This window comes from Bombina bombina, chromosome 6 (assembly GCF_027579735.1).
Source record: "Bombina bombina isolate aBomBom1 chromosome 6, aBomBom1.pri, whole genome shotgun sequence".
NCBI classification, from domain to species: Eukaryota; Metazoa; Chordata; class Amphibia; order Anura; family Bombinatoridae; genus Bombina; species Bombina bombina.
In genome coordinates, this window is record NC_069504.1 from 449,090,242 (window position 1) to 449,118,083 (window position 27,842).

Sequence of the window (27,842 nt, forward strand, 5' to 3'; positions counted from 1 at the left end):
CTAAGAGCTAGCTTGTTGATTGGTGGACGCACATATATGCCTCCTTGTCATTGGCTCACCCAATGTGTTCTGTTAGCTCTCATTGGTGCAATGTTGCTCCTTCAACAAAGGATACAAAGAGAATGAAGCAAATTTTATAATAGAAGTAAATCTTAAAATTGTTTTGCTTTATGGGAATCCTTAAAAAAGATTTTTTTTTTTTAAGGTATTTCTCAACTTTGTTTTTTTTTTTTTTTAAAAAACTATTTACTGTGAAGACATTGTTTCGGCAGACACAAATTTTGGTGTTTTGAGAACTAGAAATCTAGAATATGTGAATATTTTCAAGACAGAAAAAAAAATGCTCAAAGGAATCAGAAACATCTGGAAGACATGACATTGTGAATGGATTAATAGAATTTACAAAAAATGAAACGGTGCAGCCATGAATACACAGCCTCATGCTAATTTCAGAATGAATAACCTTTGGACTATGATGCTCCTTAACCCCAGGTGGTGCACCCACTTTAACGGCCCTGTATGTGTACTACACATTGGTGAAGTGTCTAACAGAGGTTTATATTGGTTTATGGTAACAAACCACATTACAGGATTCTTATTTATTTGTTTCCAGAGTTGTTAAAGTCCAAAATGATATGCTCCAATTCATTAGAGGGTGTACATTTAGCACTAGTAACTAGACATGCAGCCATTTTGGGTAGTGACTGTTTCAGCTGCCAGCGGCAGTTGGCTCTATTCGGAGCCAGATATCTTTGTGTGAAAGTGCAGCACACACATCTGGATTTTACAAATCTTTGTGTTGCACTTTCACACGAAGATATCCGGCTCGGAATAGAGCCAAATGCTGCTTTGCTGCCGACATATTCGGCATTTGTTGCTACCCTAAAGCAACAAATGCACATGTCTACTAGTAACAATGCGAGTCTACGGACTTAAACTTCAAAAAGAGGTTAAACTGCTTGGGAGCTACAGAAAATACAAAACCCAGTACTCCTCTATTCAGAAAAGTTTTGTCTGTCTGAAAATTCTTTCCCTTTTTTTTTTCTTTCTAGGCAGCAAACTACTTGGATATTAAAGGCTTACTGGATGTCACCTGCAAGACTGTTGCAAATATGATCAAGGGTAAAACTCCAGAAGAAATTAGAAAGACCTTTAACATAAAAAATGACTTCACTGAAGAGGAAGAAGCACAGGTACTGCCCTAAAATTTAGTTATTTGAATGATGTATGTTCAAAGTCTTAGGAATCGCAATGGGGGCCCTCCACTACATTTCATTTAAAAAAAAAAAAAAAAAATGTATCTCATTTATGGTCCTCTGTGGATTACAGGATAGATTTTCCTTTTCTTTTACAAGATATGACGAGTCCACGGATTTCATCCTTGTGGGATATCACCTCCTGGTCAGCAGGAGGAGGCAAAGAGCTCCACAGCAGAGCTGCCTATATAGCTCCTCCCTTCCCTCCCAAAAAAGTAATTCTCTTTGCCTGTGTTAGTGATAGGAAGAGGTAAAGTGAGGTGTTTGTTTAGATTCTTCAAGAGTTTTTTTTATTTTTAAATAATGCCAAAGTGTACTATTTTCTTATAGAGTAGCATCTGGAGTGTTAGCCTGTTAGGCTATGGGAACTAGTGGAGTTTTAGCTTCACTGAGCCTCCCACGCTTATGCTGCTTCTATGTGTATGGTCTTAGACACTACTAAGACCTTTCTGATTTCACAGGACCTCAGGAGGATGAGTGGACCTCTTGATACTGAGGTTGTCATGCTGTTCCTCAGCATGGAGGTAGGTGCAGTTTTTTCATCTGGGCACAAAAGTCTCTCAGATTAACTGTAATGGCACTATTTATTTTTGGGCGCTAGGACTTGAGATGTCCCTTATCAAATAGCGATATTGCTCAGACACTTTGGTTGTATACTATCCCAGAAGCGATGGGATATAGGAACATAAGACGTTATAGTTTATTTCCCACACTCCGATATTATTAAGTTATAGAGGGCTGGGAGATAATGTGTGAGGATGTTTTACCAGACACTCAGGCATTGCTGAGGAGCCTTGAATCGCTGGGATTTGATGCGTGTGGTTATTGTTTGATGGGCTGACTGACGCTGGGGATTAGATGTATTTATATTTTATTATGTTACGGTAATGGCCGTTGGTTTAGCGCAGTTGCTGTGGCGGTTCCGGAGTGAAAGTTATCATCTAGACTTCTAGTCTGCTTGGCTTACAAGTGCCTTTAAGTGTGCCGGGTTGGGTGAAGCTCAGTCTGGTAGCGGGAAGGTAGGAGCTGTGGCGAGGTGACAAAGTTTTTGTTCAAAAATCATAAGTGTTATCTTTTTCATATAGCCCGCATTCAGAAGCTGTAATTTTATGCGGTGCAGTTTTTTTTCCTTACAGTTACAGTACTTATTTAATTTCACTGTAAGCAGTTTTTTACACTTAATATATACTTAGTGTTTTAGACAAACTTGTTTGTTTTTTGCTAAAATGGATGACATTGATCAAAATACATGCCTTATGTGTTTAAATGCCATTGTGGAACCCCCAGTTACACTTTGTCCCTCATGTATTACTAGGGCATTACAGTGTAAAGCACAAATTTTATTAGATAATGATGATTGTGCTCTGACTGATGAGGTTCAGGATAAGCCACAATTTTCTCCCCAAGCGTCTCAGCCCATAACGCCCACACAGGTGACCCCATGTTCTTCAGCGGCGTCTGCGTCATTTACTCTGCAGGATATGGCTGCAGTTATGTCATCAATTTCTTACAGTAGGGTTATCTAGTTGCCAGTACTACAGGGTATACGTAGTAGAAGAGAGACCCAGGTGGTCCATGCGACTTCTGACTCCTTGATGGCAATCTCCGATGTTCCCTCCCAGGACTCTGAAGGGGGGGGGGGGGGTAGGGAGGTTCTGTCGGAAGGGGAACTATCTGACTCAGGTAGTGAATTACCCAAGACCGATTCGGACGTGATGTCCTTTAGATTTAAGCTTGAACACCTTCGTCTGTTACTACGGGAGGTTTCTCTTGTTAAGTGTGTTCAGTCCACGGGTCATCCATTACTTATGGGATATATTCTCCTTCCCAACAGGAAGTTGCAAGAGGATCACCCAAGCAGAGCTGCTATATAGCTCCTCCCCTCACATGTCAAATCCAGTCATTCTCTTGCAACTCTCAACAAAGAAGGTCGCGAGAGGAGTTGGAGTTTTTACTTAATTATTCTTCAATCAAAAGTTTGTTATTTTAAAATGACACCGGAGTGTGCCGTTTTTTGTATCTCAGGCAGTATTTGGAGAAGAATCTGCCTGCGTTTTTCTATGATCTTTGCAGACGTAACTAAGATCCGCTGGCTGTTCTCGACATTCTGAGGAGTAGGGTAACTTCTGAAAGAGGGGAATAGCATGCGGGGTCCCCCGCAAATGAGGTATGTGCAGTACATTATTTTCTGGGAATGGAATTGACTAAGAAAATACTGCTGTTAAAGTGCATGTAAAGTCAACCAAACATCTCTACATCAAAGTATATAATGGCACAAATAAACCCTAGTCTCATTCATCATATTTTCGCAATATGTAAATTAAAGTAAATATATCTAATTTTACTAACAATTATTACCGCTGATTCCTCCGCCTGCATTTTTGGTCCCACTCTTCATTTTTGATTGACACTTCTCTGTCTGCTTGTTATTTTCTTCCCTGGGGCGTCAGGATCGTTGTTCGTCACGTCACTTTGTTTACATGCGCATGCGTGAGCTACCCAATGACGTCGCATACTTCATGGACTATACGGACGGCGATTAAACGCATGCGCAATGTGAACTGAGGAGCAGTGCTTTACACAGTTTCGGTCGCTATACGCATGCGCGTTTTCTACAGAATTGTTGTATCGCATGCGCAAATGTCGGCCCTGCTCGTGAACGAGCATCAAACAAACGTCACGTTGTAGGCGTGAAATAGTATAATGAGGGATAGGATATCGGGCAGCAAACCAGGAAGAAGACGGTTGGGAGGAGTTGAGTGCTTCCAACGTAGATAAGTAAAACATTGAATACAATTATATTGCTATGTTTTATTTATCTTATATTAATGCGGATTAAGTATTAACAACATTGTGAGCAAGTAGGTTTAATCTGAACTAAAAAAAATTACAATCACTTTAACCATATGATGTAAGTACAGCCTTAAATGCAGTAGTAGCGACTGGTATCAGGCTGATAAATGTATGCACAGTTGAGTTATTTTCTAGGGACTAGAATTTGACTGAGAAAATACTATTAATACTGAAATAATGTTTAAGCCTTATCTGCGGTGGAAGCGACTGGTAGCAGGCTTAGTGATAACTTTGCATGACATTCAAAATGTTGTTTTTAAAACGTTTACTGGCATGTTATTCGTTTTGTGAGGTACTTTGGTGATAAATCTTTTTGGGCATGATTTTTTTCCACATGGCTAACGTATTTTCTGCATAGAAACCGTTATATCAGGTCTCCCACTGTTGTAATATGAGTGGGAGGGACCTTGTTTTAGCGCCTTGTTGCGCAGTTAAAATTCTAGCACAGTCTTCCTGTTTCTTCCTCCTTGATCCAGGACGTCTCTAGAGAGCTCAGGGGTCTTAAGAATTCGTTTTTGAGGGAGGTAATCAGTCACAGCAGATCTGTGACAGTGTGTTTGACTGTGATAAAAGCGTTAAATCTTAATTTGATATCCGTTTTTGGGTATTGAGGGGTTAATCATCCTTTTGCTAATGGGTGCAATCCTCTGCTAATTAATACTTTTCTCGTTAAGAATTGTTGACTATAACTGAATTAGTTTTCCTTGTTGTTCAACTGTATTTTTAAAAAGCGCTGCAGCGTTTTTTATATTGCTTGTAAACTTATTGAAAGTGATTTCCAAGATTGCTAGCTTCATTGCTAGTCTGTTTAAACATGTCTGATACAGAGGAATCTGCTTGTTAATTATGTTCAAAAGCCGATGTGGAGCCCAATAGAAATATGTGTACCAATTGTATTGATATTACTTTGAATAAAAGTCAATCTGTACCGATAAAGAAATTATCACCAGACAACGAGGGGGAAGTTATGCCGTCTCTCCTCACGTGTCAGTACCTGCGTCTCCCGCTCGGGAGGTGCGTAAGATTGAGGCGCCAAGTACATCAAGGCCCTTACAAATCACTTTAAATGATATGGCTAATGTTATGAAAGAAGTATTATACAATATGCCCGAATTAAGAGGCAAGCGCGATAGCTCTGGGTTAAGGACAGAGCGCGCTGATGACACGAGAGCCATGTCTGATACTGCGTCACAATTTGCAGAACATGAGGACGGAGAGCTTCATTCTGTCGGTGACCGTTCTGATCCGGGGAGACCGGATTCAGAAATTTCAAATTTTAAATTTAAGCTTGAGAACCTCCGCGTGTTACTAGGGGAGGTGTTAGCGGCTCTGAATGATTGCGACACGGTGGCAATCCCAGAGAAATTATGTAGGTTGGATAGATACTATGCGGTACCGGTGTGTACTGACGTTTTTCCTATACCAAAAAGGCTTACAGAAATTATTAGTAAGGAGTGGGATAGACCCGGTGTGCCCTTTTCCCCTCCTCTGATATTTAGAAAAATGTTCCCTATAGACGCTACCACACAAGACTTATGGCAGACGGTCCCTAAGGTGGAGGGAGCAGTTTCTACTTTAGCCAAGCGTACCACTATCCCGGTGGAGGATAGCTGTGCTTTCTCAGATCCAATGGATAAAAAATTAGAGGGTTACCTTAAGAAAATGTTTGTTCAACAAGGTTTTATATTGCAGCCTCTTGCATGCATTGCGCCTGTCACGGCTGCAGCGGCATTCTGGTTTGAGTCTCTGGAAGAGGCGATTCGCACAGCACCATTGGATGAGACTTTGAGCAAAGTTAGAACACTTAAACTGGCTAATGCGTTTGTTTCGGATGCCGTAGTGCATTTAACCAAACTTACGGCTAAAAATTCCGGATTCGCCATACAGGCGCGCAGGGCGCTGTGGCTTAAATCCTGGTCAGCAGATGTAACTTCTAAGTCTAAACTACTTAACATTCCTTTCAAAGGGCAGACCTTATTCGGGCCCGGCTTGAAGGAAATTTTTGCTGACATTACGGGAGATAAGGGCCACACCCTTCCTCAGGACAGGGCCAAATCAAAGGCCAAACAGTCTAATTTTCGTGCCTTTCGTAACTTCAAGGCAGGAGCAGCATCAACTTCCTCCGCTCCAAAACAGGAAGGAACTACTGCTCGTTACAGACAGGGTTGGAAAGGCAACCAGTCATGGAACAAGGGCAAGCAGGCCAGAAAGCCTACTTCCGCCCCTAAGACAGCATGAAGACAGGGCCCCCTCTCCGGAGACGGATCTAGTGGGGGGCAGACTTTCCCTCTTCGCCCAGGCCTGGGCAAGAGATGTACAGGATCCCTGGACGTTGGAGATTATATCTCAGGGATACCTTCTGGATTTCAAAACTTCTCCTCCACAAGGGAGGTTTCATCTGTCAAGGTTATCAACAAACCTAGTAAAGAAAGAGGCATTTCTACAATGTGTACAAGACCTCTTAGTGATGGGAGTGATCCACCCAGTTCCACGAACGGAACGAGGACAAGGGTTTTACTCAAATCTATTTGTGGTTCCCAAAAAAGAGGGAACCTTCAGACCAATCTTAGACTTAAAAATCTTAAACAAATTCCTAAGGGTTCCATCGTTCAAGATGGAAACCATTCGGACCATCCTGCCCATGATCCAAGAGGGTCAATATATGACCACAGTGGACTTAAAGGATGCCTACCTTCACATACTGATTCACAAAGATCATTATCGGTACCTAAGATTTGCCTTTCTAGACAGGCATTACCAGTTTGTAGCTCTTCCCTTCGGGTTAGCTACGGCCCCGAGAATTTTTACAAAGGTTCTGGCGGTACTAAGACCACGAGGCATAGCGGTGGCTCCGTACCTAGACGACATTCTGATTCAAGCGTCAAGTTTTCAAAATGCAAAGTCTCATACAGAGATAGTTCTAGCATTTCTGAGGTCGCATGGGTGGAAAGTGAACGTGGAAAAGAGTTCTCTGTTACCTCTCACAAGGGTTCCTTTTCTAGGGACTCTTATAGATTCTGTAGAGATGAAGATTTACCTGACGGAGTCCAGGTTATCAAAGATTCTCAATGCCTGCCGTGCTCTTCACTCCATTCCAAGCCCATCAGTAGCTCAGTGTATGGAAGTAATTGGCTTGATGGTCGCGGAAATGGACATAGTGCCATTTGCGCGCCTGCATCTCAGACCGCTGCAACTATGCATGCTAAGTCAGTGGAACGGGGATTACTCAGATCTGTCCCCTTTGCTAAATCTGGACCAGGAGACCAGAGATTCTCTTCTCTGGTGGTTGTCACGGGTTCATCTGTCCGAAGGAATGACCTTTCGCAGGCCAGATTGGACGATTGTAACAACAGGTGCCAGTCTTCTAGGCTGGGGAGCAGTCTGGAACTCCCTGAAGGCTCAGGGATCGTGGACTCAGGAGGAGAAACTCCTACCAATCAACATTCTAGAATTAAGAGCAATATTCAATGCTCTTCTAGCTTGGCCTCAGTTAGCAACACTGAGGTTCATCAGGTTTCAGTCGGATAACATCACGACTGTGGCTTACATCAATCATCAAGGGGGAACCAGGAGTTCCTTAGCGATGTTAGAAGTCTCGAAGATAATTCGCTGGGCGGAGTCACACTCTTGCCACCTGTCAGCGATCTACATCCCAGGTGTGGAGAACTGGGAAGCGGATTTTCTAAGTCGCCAGACTTTTCATCCGGGGGAGTGGGAACTACACCCGGAGGTATTTGCTCAACTGATTCGTCGTTGGGGCAAACCGGATCTGGATCTTATGGCATCTCGCCAGAACGCCAAGCTTCCTCGTTACGGATCCAGGTCAAGGGACCCAGGAGCGGTGCTGGTAGATGCACTTGCAGCCCCTTGGGTTTTCAACATAGTTTGTGTTTCCACCTTTTCCGTTGCTACCTTGACTGATTGCCAGGATCAAACAGGAGAGAGCATCGGTGATTCTGATAGCGCCTGCATGGCCACGCAGGACCTGGTATGCAGACCTAGTGGACATGTCGTCCTGTCCACCATGGTCTCTACCTCTGAGGCAGGACCTTCTAATTCATGGTCCTTTCAACCATCCAAACCTAATTTCTCTGAGGCTGACTGCTTGGAGATTGAACGCTTGATTCTATCAAAGCGTGGGTTTTCGGATTCGGTTATTGATACAGGCTCGGAAACCTGTTACCAGAAAAATTTACCATAAGATATGGCGTAAATATTTATATTAGTGTGAATCCAAGAGTTACTCATGGAGTAAGGTTAGGATTCCTAGGATATTGGCTTTTCTACAAGAGGGTTTAGAAAAGGGCTTATCCGCTAGTTCGCTAAAGGGACAGATTTCTGCTCTGTCTATTCTTTTACACAAGCGTCTGGCAGGGAATCCAGACGTCCAGGCTTTTTGTCAGGCTTTGGCTAGGATTAAGCCTGTGTTTAAGGCTGTTGCTCCTCCGTGGAGCTTAAACTTGGTTCTTAAAGTTCTTCAGGGTGTTCCGTTTGAACCCCTTCATTCCTTTGATATTAAGCTTTTATCTTGGAAAGTTCTGTTTTTGATGGCTATTTCCTCGGCTCGAAGAGTCTCTGAGTTATCTGCCTTACATTGTGATTCTCCTTATCTGATCTTTCATTCAGACAAGGTAGTCCTGCGTACTAAACCTGGGTTTTTGCCTAAGGTTGTTTCTAACAGGAATATCAATCAAGAGATTGTTGTTCCATCATTGTGTCCTAATCCTTCTTCAAAGAAGGAACGTCTTTTGCATAATCTAGACGTGGTCCGTGCCCTGAAGTTCTACTTACAGACAAACTTCTTCCCTGTTTGTCGTTTACTCTGGACAGAGGAGAGGTCAAAAGGCTTCGGCTACCTCTCTCTCTTTTTGGCTTCGTAGCATAATACGTTTAGCCTATGAGACTGCTGGACAGCAGCCTCCTGAAAGAATTTCAGCTCATTACACTAGAGCTGTGGCTTCCACTTGGGCCTTTAAAAATGAGGCCTCTGTTGAACAGATTTGCAAGGCTGCAACTTGGTCTTCACTTCATACTTTTTCCAAATTTTACAAATTTGACACTTTTGCTTCTTCGGAGGCTGTTTTTGGGAGAAAGGTTCTACAGGCAGTGGTTCCTTCTGTTTAATGTTCCTGCCTTGTCCCTCCCTTCATCCTTGTACTTTAGCTTTGGTATTGGTATCCCATAAGTAATGGATGACCCGTGGACTGAACACACTTAACAAGAGAAAACATAATTTATGCTTACCTGATAAATTTATTTCTCTTGTAGTGTGTTCAGTCCACGGCCCGCCCTGTCTTTTTTGAGGCAGGTTCTAAATTATAAATTATAACTCCAGTCACCACTGCACCCTATGGTTTCTCCTTTCTCGTCTTGTTTCGGTCGAATGACTGGATACGACATGTGAGGGGAGGAGCTATATAGCAGCTCTGCTTGGGTGATCCTCTTGCAACTTCCTGTTGGGAAGGAGAATATATCCCATAAGTAATGGATGACCCGTGGACTGAACACACTACAAGAGAAATAAATTTATCAGGTAAGCATAAATTATGTTTTTGTTGACTCTGGGCGACTGTGACTCTATTGTGGTCCCTCCAGAGAAATTGTGCAAGATGGACAGATATTTGGAGGTCCCTGCTTATTCTGATGTCTTTCCGGTTCCTAAGAGAATTTCGGAAATTATTACCAGGGAATGGGAAAGACTGGGTATATACCGTTCTCTCCTTCCCCTATGTTTAAGAAGATGTACCCTTTACCTGACACTGTTAGGGACTCTTGGCAAACGATTCCTAAGGTGGAGGGGGTCATTTCTGCACTGGCCAAACGTACGACTATTCCTATTGAGGACCGCTGTGCTTTCAAAGACCCTATGGATAAAAAGTTGGAGGGTCTTCTAAAAAAGCTTTTTGTTCATCAAGGGTTTCTATTGGAACCGACGGCCTGCATTGTACCAGTTACAACCGCAGCAGCCTTTTGGCTTGACGCCCTAGAATAGTCTCTTAAGACTGAGACTCCTTTGGAAGAAATAATGGATAGAATCGAGGCCATTAAGCTGGCCAATTCTTTTGTTATGGATGCTGCTTTTCAGATCGCTAAGTTGGTGGCCAAGAATGCTTGTTTTTCCATTTTAGCTCGCAGAGCCTTATGGTTGAAATCTTGGTCTGCTGATGTGTCCTCTAAATCCAAGCTTTTAGCTATTCCCTTCAAGGGAAAGACCCTATTCGGGCCTGAATTGAAAGATCATTTCTGACATTACGGGAGGTAAGGGTCGTCATCTCTCTCAGGATAAGATATCTAAACAAAGGAGACAGTAATTTTCGTTCCTTTCGAAATTTCAAGTCCCCTCTGCCTCTTCTGCTAAACAGGAAGGGAAATTTTTCACAAGCAAAGTCCGTCTGGAGACCCAAGAAGCCCACTGCTGCTCCCAAGAGTAGCATGGAGGGGCGGCCCCCGATCCGGGACTTGGATCTAGTAGGGGGCAGACTTTCTCTCTCTTTGTCCAGGCTTGGATAAGACGTTCAGGATCCCTGGGCACTAGAAATCGTGTCCCAGGGGTATCAACTGGAATTCAAGATTTTACGCCTAAGGGGAAGGTTTCTTCTTTCTCTATTGTCTGTAGACCAGATAAAGAGGCGTTCTTACGTTGTGTAAAAGACCTCTCCACTATGGGAGTAATTTGTCCAGTTCCAGAACGGGGACAGTGATTTTACTCAAAGCTTTTCGTGGTTCCCCAAAAAAGAGGGACCGTTTCGTCCCATTTTAGATCTCAAGAGTCCTAAACAAGTTTCTCTGAGTCCCGTCTTTCAAGATGGAGACTATTCGGACAATTCTTCCATTGATCCAGGAGGGTCAATATGACTACCGTGGAAAGGATGCATATCTTCATATTCCTATCCACAAAGATCACCAGTTCCTAAGGTTTGCCTTTCTGGACAAACATTTTCATTTCATGGCTCTTCCATTCGGGTTGGCCACGGCGCCCAGGATCTTCACGAAGGTTCTAGGGTCTCTGCTGGCGGCTCTCAGACCGTGAGGCATTGCAGTGGCGCCTTATCTGGATGATATTCTGATCCAGGCGTCTTATCAATTAACAAAGTCTCATACTGACATGGTTCTGTCCTTTTTAAGGACTCACGGGTGGAAGGTGAATCTAGAAAAGAGTTCAAAAACGATATGTGAGGTAAGAAATATGGCGGGTGTAAAACTAATCAAGAGGGTTGTGGCAGACTATGTACAAACACTATTGCTGCCAGTAACGATTACCGTCATTTATAAACATGTCCAGTGTGCAATGTCCCAACCCCTGGTAAACGGATGTTCCAAACGACAGTGAGGTAACCTCAATCCTATCCGGCAATGTTTTCAAGAACAGACCTTCCGGTTACAAGAACCTTCACATTCAAGCTAGCTGTATATTACAAATTAACAGTGTAACACAGTTCTCCAGTCGCTGTAGTGCACATACCTTGCGATACAGACAGGCCACCTACTAGGATATCCGTCCTGTGGATGTATCCGTGTCATTAGTCGTCCACACCCCACGGAGAACAGCGGTCTTCAGTCTAGACACAAATGATCCGTTAATCAATGAGCCACCCTGCAGCCACTTGCTTGAAACTCCGTGCTCACTCTGGCCAAAGAAGTACATAGAGCAAAAAAGGATGTGAGAAGCACTCGAGTGTCAGCAAGTAAAATCATTTATTAGACAGTTCCAAATGTCACATAAACGCAAAGTAAGGAGTGAATACTCCCAGGTAAAATGCAGAGCAAAGTGTACAAAAAAGGTGAGTGCAGGGGCACTAGAGCAAACGGCTTACGCGTTTCGGCCTAAGCCTTACTCATAGCCATATTAAAACTGTGTGACAAACAAAGGTGTTTTCAAACCTTGCCCTTGCAGCAATTGGCTGCCCGGTTACCACCTCTCTGATGGCTGGCCAATCCTGAGTGTAATCACTTTGCTCTGCATTTTACCCGGGAGTATTCACTCCTTACTTTGCGTTTATGTGACATTTGGAACTGTCTAATAAATGATTTTACTTGCTGACACTCGAGTGCTTCTCATCCTTTTTTGCTCTAGAAAAGAGTTCTCTGATTCCATAGACAAGGGTTCTGTTCCTGGGAACTCTGATAGACTCTGTCCATGAAAATATTCTTGACGGAAGTCAGAAAGGTTAAGATTCTGGATACATGTCGAGCCCTTCAGTCCAATCCTCAGCCATCAGTGGCTCAATTCATGGAGGTGATTGGATTGATGGTGGCAGCAATGGGACATCATTCCATTTGCTTGTTTCCATCTCAGACCTCTACAACTGAGCATGCTCAGGCAGTGGAATGGAGATTATGCAGATTTGTCTCCTCAGATATGGATCAAGAGACTCTCTTCTTTGGTGGTTGTCACTGGATCATCTGTCCAAGGAACGTGCTTCTGCAGACCGTAATCAGTGATACCAGTCTACTAGGATGGGGTGCAGTCTGGAATGCCCTGAGGGCTCAGGGTGTGTGGACTCAGTCGGAGTCTCTACTCAACATCAATATTCTGGAGTTGAGAGCAATATTCAATGCGCTTCAGGCCTTGCCTCGGCTTTGGCCAAATTAATTTGTTTTCAGTCGGACAATATCACGACTGTGGCTTATATCAATCATCGGGGAGGAACAAGGAGTTCCTTAGCGATAACAGAAGTATCCAAGATCATTCGGTTGGCGGAGACTCACTCTTATTTGTCGGCAATCTACATCCCGGGAGTGGAAAACTGGGTGGCGGATTTTTTGAGCAGACAGACGTTTCATCCGGAGGAATGGGAACTTCATCTGGAAGTCTTTGCAGCCCTGATTCTCAGGTGGGGCAGACCGGAATTGGATCTGATGGCGTCTTGTCAGAATGACAAGCTCCCGAGATACGGGTCCAGGTCCAGGGATCCTCAGGCCGAACTAATAGATGCCTTGGCAGTGCCTTGGTCGTTCAACCTAGCTTATGTGTTTCCACCGTTTGCTCTTCTTTCCCGGGTGATTGGATCAAACAGGAGAGGGCTTCGGTGATTCTGAATTGCTCCTGCGTGGCCTCGCGGAATTTGGTATGCCGATCTGGTGGACATCCTCTCTGCCGCCGTGGAAGCTTCCATTGAGGCAGGACCTTCTCATTCAGGGACCCTTCCATCATCCGAATCTAATTTCTCTGCAGCTGACTGCTTGGAGACTGAACGCTTGATTTTATCTAAGCGAGGGTTCTCTGATTCTGTCATTGATACTTTAATTCAGGCTTGCAAGCCTGTTACTATAAAGATTTACTATAAGATATGGCGTAAATATCTTTATTGGTGTGAATCCAAGGGCTACTCATGGAGTAGGGTTAAGATTCCTAGGATTTTCTTTTCTCCAAGAAGGATTTGAGAAGGGGTTGTCAGCAAGTTCCTTAAAGGGACAGATTTCTGCTTTGTCTATTTTGTTACACAAGCGTCTGGCAGATTTTCCAGACGTTCAATCTTTTTGCCAGGCCTTAGCTAGAATTCGGCCAGTCTTTAGATCTCTTGCTCCTCCTTGGAGTTTAAATTTGGTTCTTAATGTTCTTCAAGGGGTTCCGTTTGAACCCATGCATTCCATAGATATTAAGTTATTAACTTGGAAGGTTTTATTTTTGGTTGCTATTTCTTCTGCTCGCAGAGTTTCTGAGCTTTCAGCATTACAATGTTATTCTCCTCATCTTATTTTCCATTCGGATAAGGTGGTGGTACGTACCAAACCTGGTTTTCTTCCTAAAGTTGTTTCTAACAAAAATATTAATCAGGAAATTGTTGTTCGTTCCTTGTGTCCTAATTCCTCCTAAGAAGGAGCGTCTATTACATAATTTGGACGTAGTCCATGCCTTGAAGTTCTATTTGCAGGCGACTAAGGATTTTCTTCAAACATCTCTATTTGTTGTTTTTGCTGGGGAAACGTAGGGATCAGAAAGCTACGGCTACCTCCCTTTCTTTCATGTAATTGGCAAGAGTCCATGAGCTAGTGACATATGGGATATACAATCCTACCAGGAGGGGCAAAGTTTCCCAAACCTCAAAATGCCTATAAATACACCCCTCACCACACCCACAATTCTGTTTTACAAACTTTGCCTCCTATGGAGGTGGTGAAGTAAGTTTGTGCTAAGATTTCTACGTTGATATGCGCTTCTCAGCATTGTTGAAGCCCGATTCCTCTCAGAGTACAGCGAATGTCAGAGGGACGTGAAGGGAGTATCACCTATTGAATACGATGATTTCTCTAACGGGGGTCTTTTTCATGGGTTCTCTGTTATCGGTCGTAGAGATTCATCTCCTACCTCCCTTTTCAGATCGACGATATACTCTCAAATTTACCATTACCTCTACTAAGAACTGTTTTAGTACTGGTTTGGCTATCTGCTATATGTGGATGGGTGTCTTTTGGTAAGTATGTTTTCATTTACTTAAGACACTCTCGGCTATGGTTTGGCACTTTATTCAATTATATAAAGTTCTAAATATATGTATTGTACTTATATTTGCCATGAGTCAGGTTCATGTATTTCCTTCTGCAGACTGTCAGTTTCATATTTAGGAATATAAACACTTTAGGAAATTTATTTCTTACCTGGAGTTTAGTCTTTTTCAATTTGACTACTTTTTGCATTTGCGGCTATTAGCCCCGCGGGTGCGTCAAATGTTAACTTTATTGCGTCATTTTTGGCGCGGAAAAATACGTTTTTGACGCAACTTCATTTCCGGCGTCATACATGACACCGAGACCTTTCACGCGGCTGCGTCATTAGTGACGCAAGTGTGTCATTTCCAGTCATTTTTGGCGCCAAAAAAGTTTACGTTACGTTGTGCGTCATACTTGGCGCCAATTTTTCTTCATTATTTCAATACCCCATTGTTTGCCTCCTGCTTTCTTTTCTATCAAGAGGCCTATGCATTTGCATTTTTTCCCATTCCTGAAACTGTCATTTAAGGAAATAGATAATTTTGCTTTATATGTTGTTTTTTCTCTTACATTGAGCAAGATGTCCCAATCTGATCCTGCCTCTAAAGTTTCTGCTGGAACATTGCTGCCTGACATCGGCTCTAACAAAGCTAAGTGCATTTGTAGAAATTATTCCACCGATTGTCAGTTGTAATAGTTGTCATGATAAACTTTTACATGCAGATAGTGTTTCTATCAGTAATAGTACATTGCCAGTTGCAGTTCCTTCAACTTCTAATGTGCATGATATACCTGTAAATTTTAAATAATTTGTTTCTGATTCTATTATGAAGGCTTTGTCTTTGCATTTCCACCTTCTAATAAACGTAAAAGGTCTTTTAAAACTTCTCATTTAGCTGATGAAATTTCAAATGACCAACAACATAATAATTCATCAGATATTGACACTGACAAATCTACTTATTTATTAAAAGAAGTGTTAATTACTTTGGATATTGAGGTAACCAGTCCTATTGACGTTCAGTCTAATAAACGTTTAAATGCTGTTTTTAAACCTCCTGTGGTTTCCCCAGGTGTTTTTCCCCATTCCTGAGGCTATTTCTGATATGATTTCTAGGGAATGGAATAAGCCAGGTACTTCCTTTATTCCTTCTTCAAGGTTTAAGAGATTGTATCCTTTACCAGCAAAATCTATAGTGTTTTGGGAAAAGATCCCCAAAGTTGATGGGGCTATTTCTATTCTTGCTAAACGTACCACTATTCCTATGGAAGATAGCACTTCCTTTAGGGATCCTTTAGATAGGAAACTTGAATCTTATCTAAGGAAGGCCTATTTATATTCAGGTCATCTTCTCAGACCTGCTATTTCTTTGGGTGATTTTGCGGCTGCATCAACTTTCTGGTTGGAAAATTTAGCGCAACATGAATTGGATTCTGACATATCTAGCATTGTTCTCTTACTGCAACATGCTAATCATTTTATTTGTGATGCAATTTTTGATATCAAAATTGATGTTAGATCCATGTCTTTAGCTGTATTAGCTAGAAGAGCTTTGTGGCTTAAATCTTGGAATGCTGATATGACATCTAAATCTAGATTACTATCTCTTTCTTTCCAAGGTAATAATTTATTTGGTTCTCAGTTGGATTCTATTTCAACTATCACTGGGGGAAAAGGAGTTTTCTCTTGTTAAGTGTATCCAGTCCACGGATCATCCATTACTTGTGGGATATTCTCCTTCCCAACAGGAAGTTGCAAGAGGATCACCCACATCAGAGCTGCTATATAGCTCCTCCCCTCACTACCATATCCAGTCATTCTCTTTCAACTCTCAACTAAGATGGAGGTCATAAGAGGACTGTGGTGTTATATACTTAGTTTATTTCTTCAATCAAAAGTTTGTTATTTTTAAATGGTACCGGAGTGTACTGTTTATCTCAGGCAGTATTTAGAAGAAGAATCTGCCTGCGTTTTCTATGATCTTAGCAGAAGTAACTAAGATCCTTTGCTGTTCTCACATATTCTGAGGAGTGAGGTAACTTCAGAGGGGGAATAGCGTGCAGGTTTTCCTGTAATAAGGTATGCACAGTTAAAATATTTTTCTAGGGATGGAATTTGCTAGAAAATACTGCTGATACCGAAGTAATATAAGTAAAGCCTTAAATGCAGTGATAGCGACTGGTATCAGACTTATTAATAGAGATTCATACTCTTATAAAAGTGTATTTTAAAACGTTTGCTGGCATGTTTAATCGTTTTTTACATATCTTTGGTGATAAAACTTATTGGGGCCTAGTTTTTTTTTCCACATGGCTGGCTTGAATTTTGCCTAGAAACAGTTCCCTGAGGCTTCCCACTGTTGTAATATGAGTGGGAGGGGCCTATTTTGGCGTTTTTTTGCACAGCAAAAATTACAGACACAGACATCCAGCTTCTTCCTGCATGATCCAGGACTTCTCTGAAGGGCTCAAAAGGCTTCAAAAGTCGTATTGAGGGAGGTAAAAAGCCACAGTAGAGCTGTGGCAGTTGTTGTGACTGTTTAAATAACATTTTTGTCATAATTTGTTCCGTTTTTGGTATTAAGGGGTTAATCATCCATTTGCAAGTGGGTGCAATGCTCTGCTAACTTATTACATACACTGTAAAAATTTCGTTAGTGTAACTGCATTTTTTCACTGTTATTTCAATATTTGGGAAAATTTGTGTTTCTTAAAGGCGCAGTAACGTTTTTTTATATTGCTTGTAAACTTGTTTTAAAGTGTTTTCCAAGCTTGCTAGTCTCATTGCTAGTCTGTACAAACATGTCTGACACAGAGGAACCTACTTGTTCATTATGTTTGAAAGCCATGGTGGAGCCCCATAGGAGAATGTGTACTAAATGTATGGATTTCACCTTAAACAGTAAAGATCAGTCTTTATCTATAAAAGAATTATCACCAGAGGGTTCTGTCGAGGGGGAAGTTATGCCGACTAACTCTCCCCACGTGTCAGACCCTTCGCCTCCCGCTCAGGGGACGCACGCTAATATGGCGCCAATTACATCAGGGACGCCCATAGCGATTACCTTGCAGGACATGGCTTCAATCATGAATAATACCCTGTCAGAGGTATTATCTAGATTGCCTGAATTAAGAGGCAAGCGCGATAGCTCTGGGGTTAGGAGAGATACAGAGCGCGCAAATGCTGTTAGAGCCATGTCTGATACTGTGTCACAGTATGCAGAACATGAGGACGGAGAGCTTCAGTCTGTGGGTGACATCTCTGACTCGGGGAAACCTGATTCAGAGATTTCTAATTTTAAATTTAAGCTTGAGAACCTCAGTGTATTGCTTGGGGAGGTATTAGCTGCTCTGAATGACTGTAACACAGTTGCAATTCCAAAGAAATTGTGTAGGCTGGATAGATACTATGCGGTGCCGGTGTGTACTGACGTTTTTCCTATACCTAAAAGGCTTACAGAAATTATTAGCAAGGAGTGGGATAGACCCGGTGTGCCCTTTTCCCCACCTCCTATATATAGAAAAATGTTTCCAATAGACGCCACTACACGGGACTTATGGCAGACGGTCCCTAAGGTGGAGGGAGCAGTTTCTGCTTTAGCAAAGCGTACCACTATCCCGGTTGAGGACAGTTGTGCTTTTTCAGATCCAATGGATAAAAAATTGGAGGGTTACCTTAAGAAAATGTTTATTCAACAAGGTTTTATTTTACAGCCCCTTGCATGCATTGCGCCTGTCACTGCTGCGGCGGCATTCTGGTTTGAGGCCCTGGAAGAGGCCATCCAGACAGCTCCATTGAATGAAATTATTGACAAGCTTAGAACGCTTAAGCTAGCTAACTCATTTGTTTCTGATGCCATTGTTCATTTGACTAAACTAACGGCTAAGAATTCCGGATTCGCAATCCAGATGCGTAGGGCGCTATGGCTTAAATCCTGGTCAGCTGACGTGACTTCAAAGTCTAAATTACTCAACATTCCTTTCAAGGGGCAGACCTTATTCGGGCCTGGCTTGAAGGAAATTATTGCCGACATTACTGGAGGCAAGGGTCATACCCTTCCTCAGGACAGGGCCAAATCAAAGGCCAAACAGTCTAATTTTTGTGCCTTTCGAAATTTCAAGGCAGGAGCAGCATCAACTTCCTCCGCTTCAAAACAAGAGGGAACTGTTGCTCATTCCAGACAGGCCTGGAAACCTAACCAGTCCTGGAACAAGGGCAAGCAGGCCAGAAAGCCTGCTGCAGCCCCCAAGACAGCATGAAGGAACGGCCCCCTAGCCGGAAACGGATCTAGTGGGGGGCAGACTTTCACTCTTCGCCTAGGCGTGGGCAAGAGATGTTCAGGATCCCTGGGCGTTGGAGATCATATCTCAGGGATATCTTCTGGACTTCAAAGCTTTTCCTCCACAAGGGAGATTTCATCTTTCAAGGTTATCAGCAAACCAGATAAAGAAAGAGGCATTCCTAAGCTATGTGCAAGACCTCCTAGTAATGGGAGTGATCCATCCAGTTCCGCGGACGGAACAAGGACAGGGATTTTATTCAAATCTGTTTGTGGTTCCCAAGAAAGAGGGAACCTTCAGACCAATCTTGGATCTAAAGATCTTAAACAAATTCCTCAGAGTTCCATCATTCAAAATGGAAACTATTCGGACCATCCTACCCATGATCCAAGCGGGTCAGTACATGACCACAGTGGACTTAAAGGATGCCTACCTTCACATACCGATTCACAAAGATCATCATCGGTTCCTAAGGTTTCCTTTCTAGACAGGCATTACCAATTTGTAGCTCTTCCTTTCGGGATGGCCACTGCCCTGAGAATTTTTACAAAGGTTCTGGGTTCACTTCTGGCGGTTCTAAGACCGCGAGGCATAGCGGTGGCTCCGTATCTAGACGACATCCTGATACAGGCGTCAAGCTTTCAAATTGCCAAGTCTCATACAGAGAGAGATCTGGCATTTCTGAGGTCGCATGGGTGGAAAGTGAACGTGGAAAAGAGTTCTCTATCACCACTCACAAGAGTCTCCTTCCTAGGGACTCTTTTATAGATTCTGTAGAGATTAAAATTTACCTGACGGAGTCCAGGTTATCAAAACTTCTAAATGCTTGCCGTGTCCTTCATTCCATTCCATGCCGTCAGTGGCTCAGTGCATGGAAGTAATCAGCTTAATGGTAGCGGCAATGGACATAGTGCCATTTGCGCGCCTGCATCTCAGACCGCTGCAATTATGCATGCTAAGTCAGTGGAATGGGGATTACTCAGATTTGTCCCCTCTACTAAATCTGGATCAAGAGACAAGAGATTCTCTTCTCTGGTGGCTTTCTCGGGTCCATCTGTCCAAGGGTATGACCTTTCGCAGGCCAGATTGGACGATTGTAACAGATGCCAGCCTTCTAGGTTGGGGCGCAGTCTGGAACTCCCTGAAGGCTCAGGGATCGTGGACTCAGGAGGAGAAACTCCTCCAATAAATATTCTGGAGTTAAGAGCAATATTCATTGCTCTTCTAGCTTGGCCTCAGTTAGCAACACTGAGGTTCATCAGATTTCAGTCGACAACATCACGACTGTGGCTTACATCAACCATCAAGGGGGAACCAGGAGTTCCCTAGCGATGTTAGAAGTCTCAAAAATAATTTGCTGGGCAGAGTCTCACTCTTGCCACCTGTCAGCGATCCACATCCCAGGCGTAGAGAACTGGGAGGCGGATTTTTTAAGTCGTCAGACTTTTCATCCGGGGGAGTGGGAACTCCATCCGGAGGTGTTTGCTCAACTGGTCCATCGTTGGGGCAAACCAGAACTGGATCTCATGGCGTCTCGCCAGAACGCCAAGCTTCCTTGTTACGGATCCAGGTCCAGGGACCCGGGAGCAACGCTGATAGATGCTCTAGCAGCTCCTTGGTTCTTCAACCTGGCCTTTGTGTTTCCACCGTTTCCTCTGCTCCCTCGACTGATTGCCAAAATCAAACAGGAGAGAGCATCAGTGATTCTGATAGCGCCTGCGGGGCCACGCAGGACCTGGTATGCAGACCTAGTGGACATGTCATCTCTTCCACCATGGACGCTGCCTCTGAGGCAGGACCTTCTAATACAAGGTCCTTTCAATCATCCAAATCTAATTTCTCTGAGACTGACTGCATGGAGATTGAACGCTTGATTCTATCAAGGCGTGGCTTCTCAGAGTCAGTCATTGATACCTTAATACAGGCTCGGAAGCCTGTCACCAGGAAAATCTACCATAAGATATGGCGTAAATATCTTTATTGGTGTTTATCCAAGAGTTACTCATGGAGTAAGGTTAGGATTCCTAGGATATTGTCCTTTCTCCAAGAGGGTTTGGACAAAGGCTTATCAGCTAGTTCTTTAAAAGGACAGATCTCTGCTCTGTCCTTTTGCACAATCGTCTGGCAGAAGTTCCAGACGTCCAGGCATTTTGTCAGGCTTTGGTTAGGATTAAGCCTGTGTTTAAAACTGTTGCTCCCCCGTTGAGCTTAAACTTGGTTCTTAAGGGAGTTCCGTTTGAACCCCTTCATTCCATTGATATTAAACTTTTATCTTGGAAAGTTCTGTTTTTGATGGCTATTTCCTCGGCTCTAAGAGTCTGAGTTATCTGCCTTACATTGTGATTCTCCTTATCTGTTATTTTCATTCAGACAATTTAGTTCTGCGTACCAAACCTGGGTTTTTACCTAAGGTGGTTTCTAACAGGAATATCAGTCAAGAGATTGTTCCATCATTGTGTCCTAATCCTTCTTCAAAGAAGGAACGTCTTTTGCATAATCTGGACGTAGTCCGTGCCTTGAAGTTTTACTTACAGGCTACTAAAGATTTTCGTCAAACATCTGCCCTGTTTGTCGTTTACTCTGGACAGAGGAGAGGTCAAAAAACTTTGACAACCTCTCTCTCCTTTTGGCTTCGGAGCATAATACGCTTGGCCTATGAGACTGCTGGACAGCAGCCCCCTGAAAGGATTACAGCTCGTTCTACTAGAGCTGTGGCTTCCACCTGGGCCTTTAAAAATGAGGCCTCTGTTGAACAGATTTGCAAGGCTGCGACTTGGTCTTCGCTTCACACCTTTTCAAAATTTTACAAATTTGACACTTTTGCTTCTTCGGAGGCTGTTTTTGGGAGAAAGGTTCTACAGGCAGTGGTTCCTTCTGTTTAATGTTCCTGCCTTGTCCCTCCCTTCATCCTTGTACTTTAGCTTTGGTATTGGTATCCCACAAGTAATGGATGATCCGTGGACTGGATTCACTTAACAAGAGAAAACATAATTTATGCTTACCTGATAAATTTATTTCTCTTGTAGTGTATCCAGTCCACGGCCCGCCCTGTCCTTTTTAAGGCAGGTCTAAATTTTAATTAAACTACAGTCACCACTGCACCCTATGGTTTCTCCTTTCTCGTCTTGTTTCGGTCGAATGACTGGATATGGCAGTGAGGGGAGGAGCTATATAGCAGCTCTGCTGTGGGTGATCCTCTTGCAACTTCCTGTTGGGAAGGAGAATATCCCACAAGTAATGGATGATCCGTGGACTGGATACACTACAAGAGAAATTTATCAGGTAAGCATAAATTATGTTTTTTTGCCTCAGGATAAAAAACCTAAGGGTAAATCTAAGGCTTCTCACCGTTTTCGTTCCTTTCGTCAGAATAAGGAACAAAAACTCAATCCTCCTCCCAAGGAATCTGCTTCCAGTTGGAAGCCTTCCTCAAATTGGAATAAATCCAAGCCATTTAGGAAACCAAAGTCTGCCCCTAAGTCCGCATGAAGGTGCGGCCCTCATTCCAGCTCAGCTGGTAGGGGGCAGATTAAGGTTTTTCAAGGATTGTTGGATAAAATCTGTCCAAAATCATTGGATTCAGGGCATTGTCTCTCAAGGGTATCGAATAGGATTCAAAGTAAGATCTCCTGTGAGATTTTTTCTCTTGCGCATCCCTGTAAATCCAGTAAAAGCTCAGGCTTTTCTGAAGTGTGTTTCAGACCTGGAGTCTTCAGGGGTAATCATGCCAGTTCCTCTTCAGGAACAAGGTTTGGGGTATTATTTAAACCTATTCATTGTACCAAAGAAAGAGAAAATTTGTTCAGACCAGTTCTGGATCTGAAAATTTTGAATAGTTATGTAAGAGTACCAACTTTCAAGATGGTGACTATAAGGACTATTCTGCCTTTTGTTCAGCAAGGACATATGTCCACAATAGACTTGCAGGATGCATACCTTCATATTCCGATTCATCCAGAACACTTTCAGTTTCTGAGATTCTCTTTTCTAGACGAGCACTACCAATTTGTTGCTCTTCCATTTGGCCTAGCAACAGCTCCAAGAATCTTTTCAAAGGTTCTGGGTGCCCTACTATCTGTAATCAGAGAACAGGGTATTGCGGTGTTTCCTTATTTGGACGATATCTTGGTACTAGCTTAGTCTTTACATACTGCAGAATCTCACACAAATCAACTAGTGTTGTTTCTTCGGAAACATGGTTGGAGGATCAATTTACCAAAAAGTTTCTTGATTCCTCAGACAAGGGTCACCTTTTTAGGTTTCCAGATAGATTCAGTGTCCATGACTCTGTCTCTAACAGACAAGAGACGTTTAAAATTGGTTGCAGCCTGCCGGCACCTATAGTCTCAGTCATTCCCTTCAGTGGCTATGTGCATGGAAGTTTTAGGTCTCATGACTGCAGCATGGGACCTCTACATCTTTGTATGCTGAATCAATGGTGCAGGGATTATACAAAGATATCACAATTAATATCCTTGAATCTCAATGTACGACACTCTCTGACATGGTGGATAGATCACCATCGTTTGGTTCAAGGGGCTTCTTTTGTTCGCCCAACCTGGACTGTGATCACAACAGATGCGTGTCTTTTTCAGGTTGGGGAGCTGTTTGGGGATCTCTGACAGCACAAGGGGTTTGGAAATCTCAAGAGGCGAGATTACCAATAAATATTTTAGAACTCCGTGCAATTCTCAGGGCTCTTCAGTTCTGACCTCTACTAAAGAGAGAACCTTTCATTTGTTTTCAGACGGACAATATCACAACTGTGGCTTATGTCAATCATAGGGTGGGACTCACAGTCCCCAAGCTATGAAAGAAGTATCTCGGATACTTGCCTGGGCGGAATCCAGCTCCTGTCTAATCTCTGCGGTGCATATCCCAGGCGTAGACAATTGGGAGGCGGATTATCTCAGCCGCCAGACTTTACATCCAGGGGAGTGGTCTCTCCATCCAGATGTGTTTTCTCAGATTGTTCAGATGTGGAGGCTTCCAGAGATAGATCTCATGGCCTCTCATCTAAACAAGAAACTTCCCAAATACCTGTCCAGGGATGTTCAGGCGGAAGCAGTGGATGCGCTGACACTTCCTTGGTGTTATCAACCTGCTTACATCTTTCCGCCTCTAGTTCTCCTTCCAAGAGTGATCTCCAAAATCATCATGGAACAGTCTTTTGTGTTGCTGGTGGCTCCAGCATGGCCACACAGGTTTTGGTATGCGGATCTGGTTCGGATGTCCAGTTGCCCGCCTTGGCCACTTCCGTTACGGCCGGACCTACTATCTCAAGGTCCGTTTTTCCATCAGGATCTCAAATCATTAAATTTGAAGGTATGGAAATTGAACGCTTAATTCTAAGTCATAGAGGTTTCTCTGACTCAGTGATTAATACTATGTTACAAGCTCGTAAATCTGTTTCTAGAAAGATTTATTATAGAGTTTGGAAGACTTACATTTCATGGTGTTCTTCTCATAAATTCTCCTGGCATTCTTTTAGAATTCCTAGAATTTTACAGTTTCTTCAGGATGGTTTGGATAAGGGTTTGTCTGCAAGTTCCTTGAAAGGACAAATCTCCGCTCTTTCTGTTTTATTTCACAGAAAGATTGCTATTCTTCCTGATATTAACTGTTTTGTACAGGCTTTAGTTCGTATTAAGCCTGTCATTAAATCAATTTCTCCTCCTTGGAGTCTTAATTTGGTTCTGAAGGCTTTACTGGCTCCTCCATTTGAGCCTATGCATTCTTTGGACATTAAACTACTTTCCTGGAAAGTGTTGTTCCTTTTGGCTATCTTTTCTGCTAGAAGTGTTTCTGAGTTATCTGCTCTTTCTTGTGAGTCTCCTTTTCTGATTTTTCATCAGGATAAGGCAGTTTTGCGGACTTCTTTTAAATTTTTACCTAAGGTTGTGAATTCTAACATTAATAGAGAAATTGTTGTTCCTTCCTTGTGTCCTAATCATAAGAATTCTTTGGAGAGATCCTTACATTCTTTGGATGTGGTAAGAGCTTTGAAATATTTCAAATATAAGCTACTAAAAATTTCAGGAAGACTTCCAGTTTATTTGTTTTATTTTTTGGTCCTAGGAAAGGTCAGAAAGCTTCTGCTATTTCCTTGGCTTCTTGGTTGAAACTTTTGATTCATCAAGCTTATTTGGAGTCGGGTCAAACCCCGCATCAGAGAATTACAGCTCATTCTACTAGATCAGTCTCCACTTTGTGGGCTTTTAAGAATGAAGCTTCAGTTGATCAGATTTGCAAAGCAGCAACTTGGTCCTCTTTGCATACATTTACTAAATTCTACCATTTTGATGTATTTGCTTCTTCGGAAGCAGTTTTTGGTAGAAAAGTTCTTCAGGCAGCTGTTTCAGTTTAATCTTCTGCTTTTTGATTTAATTTTTTTTCTTTCAAAAGTGAAAATAATTTTATTTTTTGGGTTGTGGATTATTTTTTCAGCGGAATATGGCTGTTTTTATTTTATTCCCTCCCTCTCTAGTGACTCTTGAGTGGAAGACTCCACATCTTGGGTATTGATATCCCATATGTCACTAGCTCATGGACTCTTGCCAATTACATGAAAGAAAACATAATTTATGTAAGAACTTGCCTGATAAATTCATTTCTTTCATATTGGCAAGAGTCCATGAGGCCCACCCTTTTTATGGTGGTTATGATTTTTTGTATAAAGCACAATTATTTCCAAATTTCCTTTGTTGATGCTTTCTACTCCTTTCTTTATCACCCCACTGCTTGGCTATTCGTTAAACTGAATTGTGGGTGTGGTGAGGGGTGTACTTATAGGCATTTTGAGGTTTGGGAAACTTTGCCCCTCCTGGTAGGATTGTATATCCCATATGTCACTAGCTCATGGACTCTTGCCAATATGAAAGAAATTAATTTATCAGGTAAGTTCTTACATAAATTATGTTTTCTCTTTGGCTGAGGAGTATCATCCGTGTTGCTTATGAGACTGCTGGACAACAACCTCCAGAACGAATTACGGCTCATTCTACTAGAGCTGTGGCTTCCTCATGGGCATTTAAAAACGATGCTTCTGTTGAACAAATTTGCAAGGCTGCAACTTGGTCGTCTCTTCACACTTTTTCCAAATTTGACACTTTTGCCTCGTCAGAGGCTGTTTTTGGGAGAAAGGTTCTTCAAGCAGTGGTGCCTTCTGTTTTAGGTTCCTGTCTTGTCCCTCCCTTTCATTCGTGTCCTATTGCTTTGTTATTGTATCCCACAAGGATGAAATCCGTGGACTCGTCATATCTTATAAAAGAAAAGGAAATTTATGCTTACCTGATAAATTTATTTCTTTTACGATATAAGTCCACGGCCCACCCTGTTATTTTTAAAGACAGGTTTTTATATTTTTTAACTTCAGTCACCTGCTCCTTGGCTTTTCCTTTCTCTTCCTAACTTCGGTCGAATGACTGGAGTGGGAGGGAAGGGAGGAGCTATATTTGCAGCTCTGCTGTGGAGCTCTTTGCCTCCTCCTGCTGACCAGGAGGTGATATCCCACAAGTAAGGATGAAATACGTGGACTCGTCATATCGTAAAAGAAATAAATTTATCAGGTAAGCATACATTTCCTTTTTTTGTGTGTGTGTGTGCGCAAATAGTGCCAAAACTTGTGAGTCTTCTTCCCCTGTTTAAGTTATTTCACAGTGCATTTAAAAAATAAAAAAGCCAGTGGAATGGCATTCCCTTTTACTAAAGAGTAAAACTGATGGCTTGAACAAAATGGATGCAGATTATGGGGTAGACTAACTGAAAGACTTTACAGAAGAACTGGATGTGCTATGTTACTGCATAAAATGTTTAACACTGTCTTTAATGTGAATTAAATATTTTGCCATCTATTCCATTTTTATTAACTTTATTTTACAACTGTCTGCTCCTTAGGTACGCAAAGAAAATCAATGGTGTGAAGAGAAGTGAAATGGCATGCATGCTGTCACTGTAACACTGTAAGAATTGTTCCAAATAACTAGTTGCACTGCTCTGTTTATAATAGAGAATTCAGCAGCTTATCCTATTAGCAGCAGGGAGTTTTGCTGCATGTCATTTTTCTTTATACTCTTGTTTTCTTCCCTGAGTAATGATTCAGAAACTGTTTTTACAATTGTAATCTTGCGTTTTTTTTAATTATTTTTTTTCTTCAAACCTATATAATAAAGCCGTAATCTTTGTGCTTTAACAATAAGTTGGTATCCAAGTTGTCATTTTGTTATAGAAAAAACACAGTTCATAAATCAGTCCAAAAAAGAGGGGAACACAATTTATTATCATAGTTAACCAGTTATGTTTTTAAAGGTTATAAAGAACCCCTAAATGTTACATTTGGGCTACAGATTTTCTATTTGTACATGGTAAAGATGTATGAAGACTAAAAGATACAGATCCTAACCTTTCCAAAACAAACTTTTACTCCCCTTTTTTATAATTTTCTTTAATACCTTGAAGGCCTTCTGAAGTTTGCAGTTCATTGTCTGTCTGCTTCTGTGGTCTAAAAAGTTAAGACCAACTGCTACCTTTTTTAACGTTCAATTTTAAATCCTCTTTCCATGCATCAACTCAGGAGATTGTTTTAACAATTCAAGAAGAACCTGTGTTTTTTTCCCCCTTCTCTTACTTGCCCTGTGTTAATGTATTTATTTTTGGGAGGATGGGAAGCTGTTCTGAGTGATTTGAATTTAGATGGAGTAACAAACCACTAAATCTTCCTCCTTTATATGAAAGGGTTCAGTTTACAGTCTTATTATCAGTGTTCTGATGAAAATGGCAGTCTTATGTGTCCTCATACCTTTCTATTTTCACATCTATGCTAGAGATGCATGTAGTGTTGATGTCCTTTTTGCTCTGAAGTTCTGAACAAATAAAGTCCTACATAAATTGTGATGTTCTTGTTTACTGTTCTGATTAAGCTTCAATATATGCTTCATCCCACTGTTGTATTGTGTTCATTATAAACTTAATCTGTATGGCAGGTTTGACCTTTCCTAATAAATTTACTTTAAATATTTGCTT

The 27,842-nt window shown here is 42.1% G+C and overlaps 1 long non-coding RNA gene across 1 annotated transcript; it reads left to right on the top strand.

Annotated features, from left to right (window-relative positions):
* Positions 1-1,057: 1,057 nt before the first annotated feature.
* On the top strand, positions 1,058-27,842 carry LOC128663072 (uncharacterized). The gene is made up of 2 exons (XR_008402829.1): positions 1,058-1,193; positions 26,718-27,842. It is a non-coding gene; the product is annotated as an uncharacterized LOC128663072 (long non-coding RNA).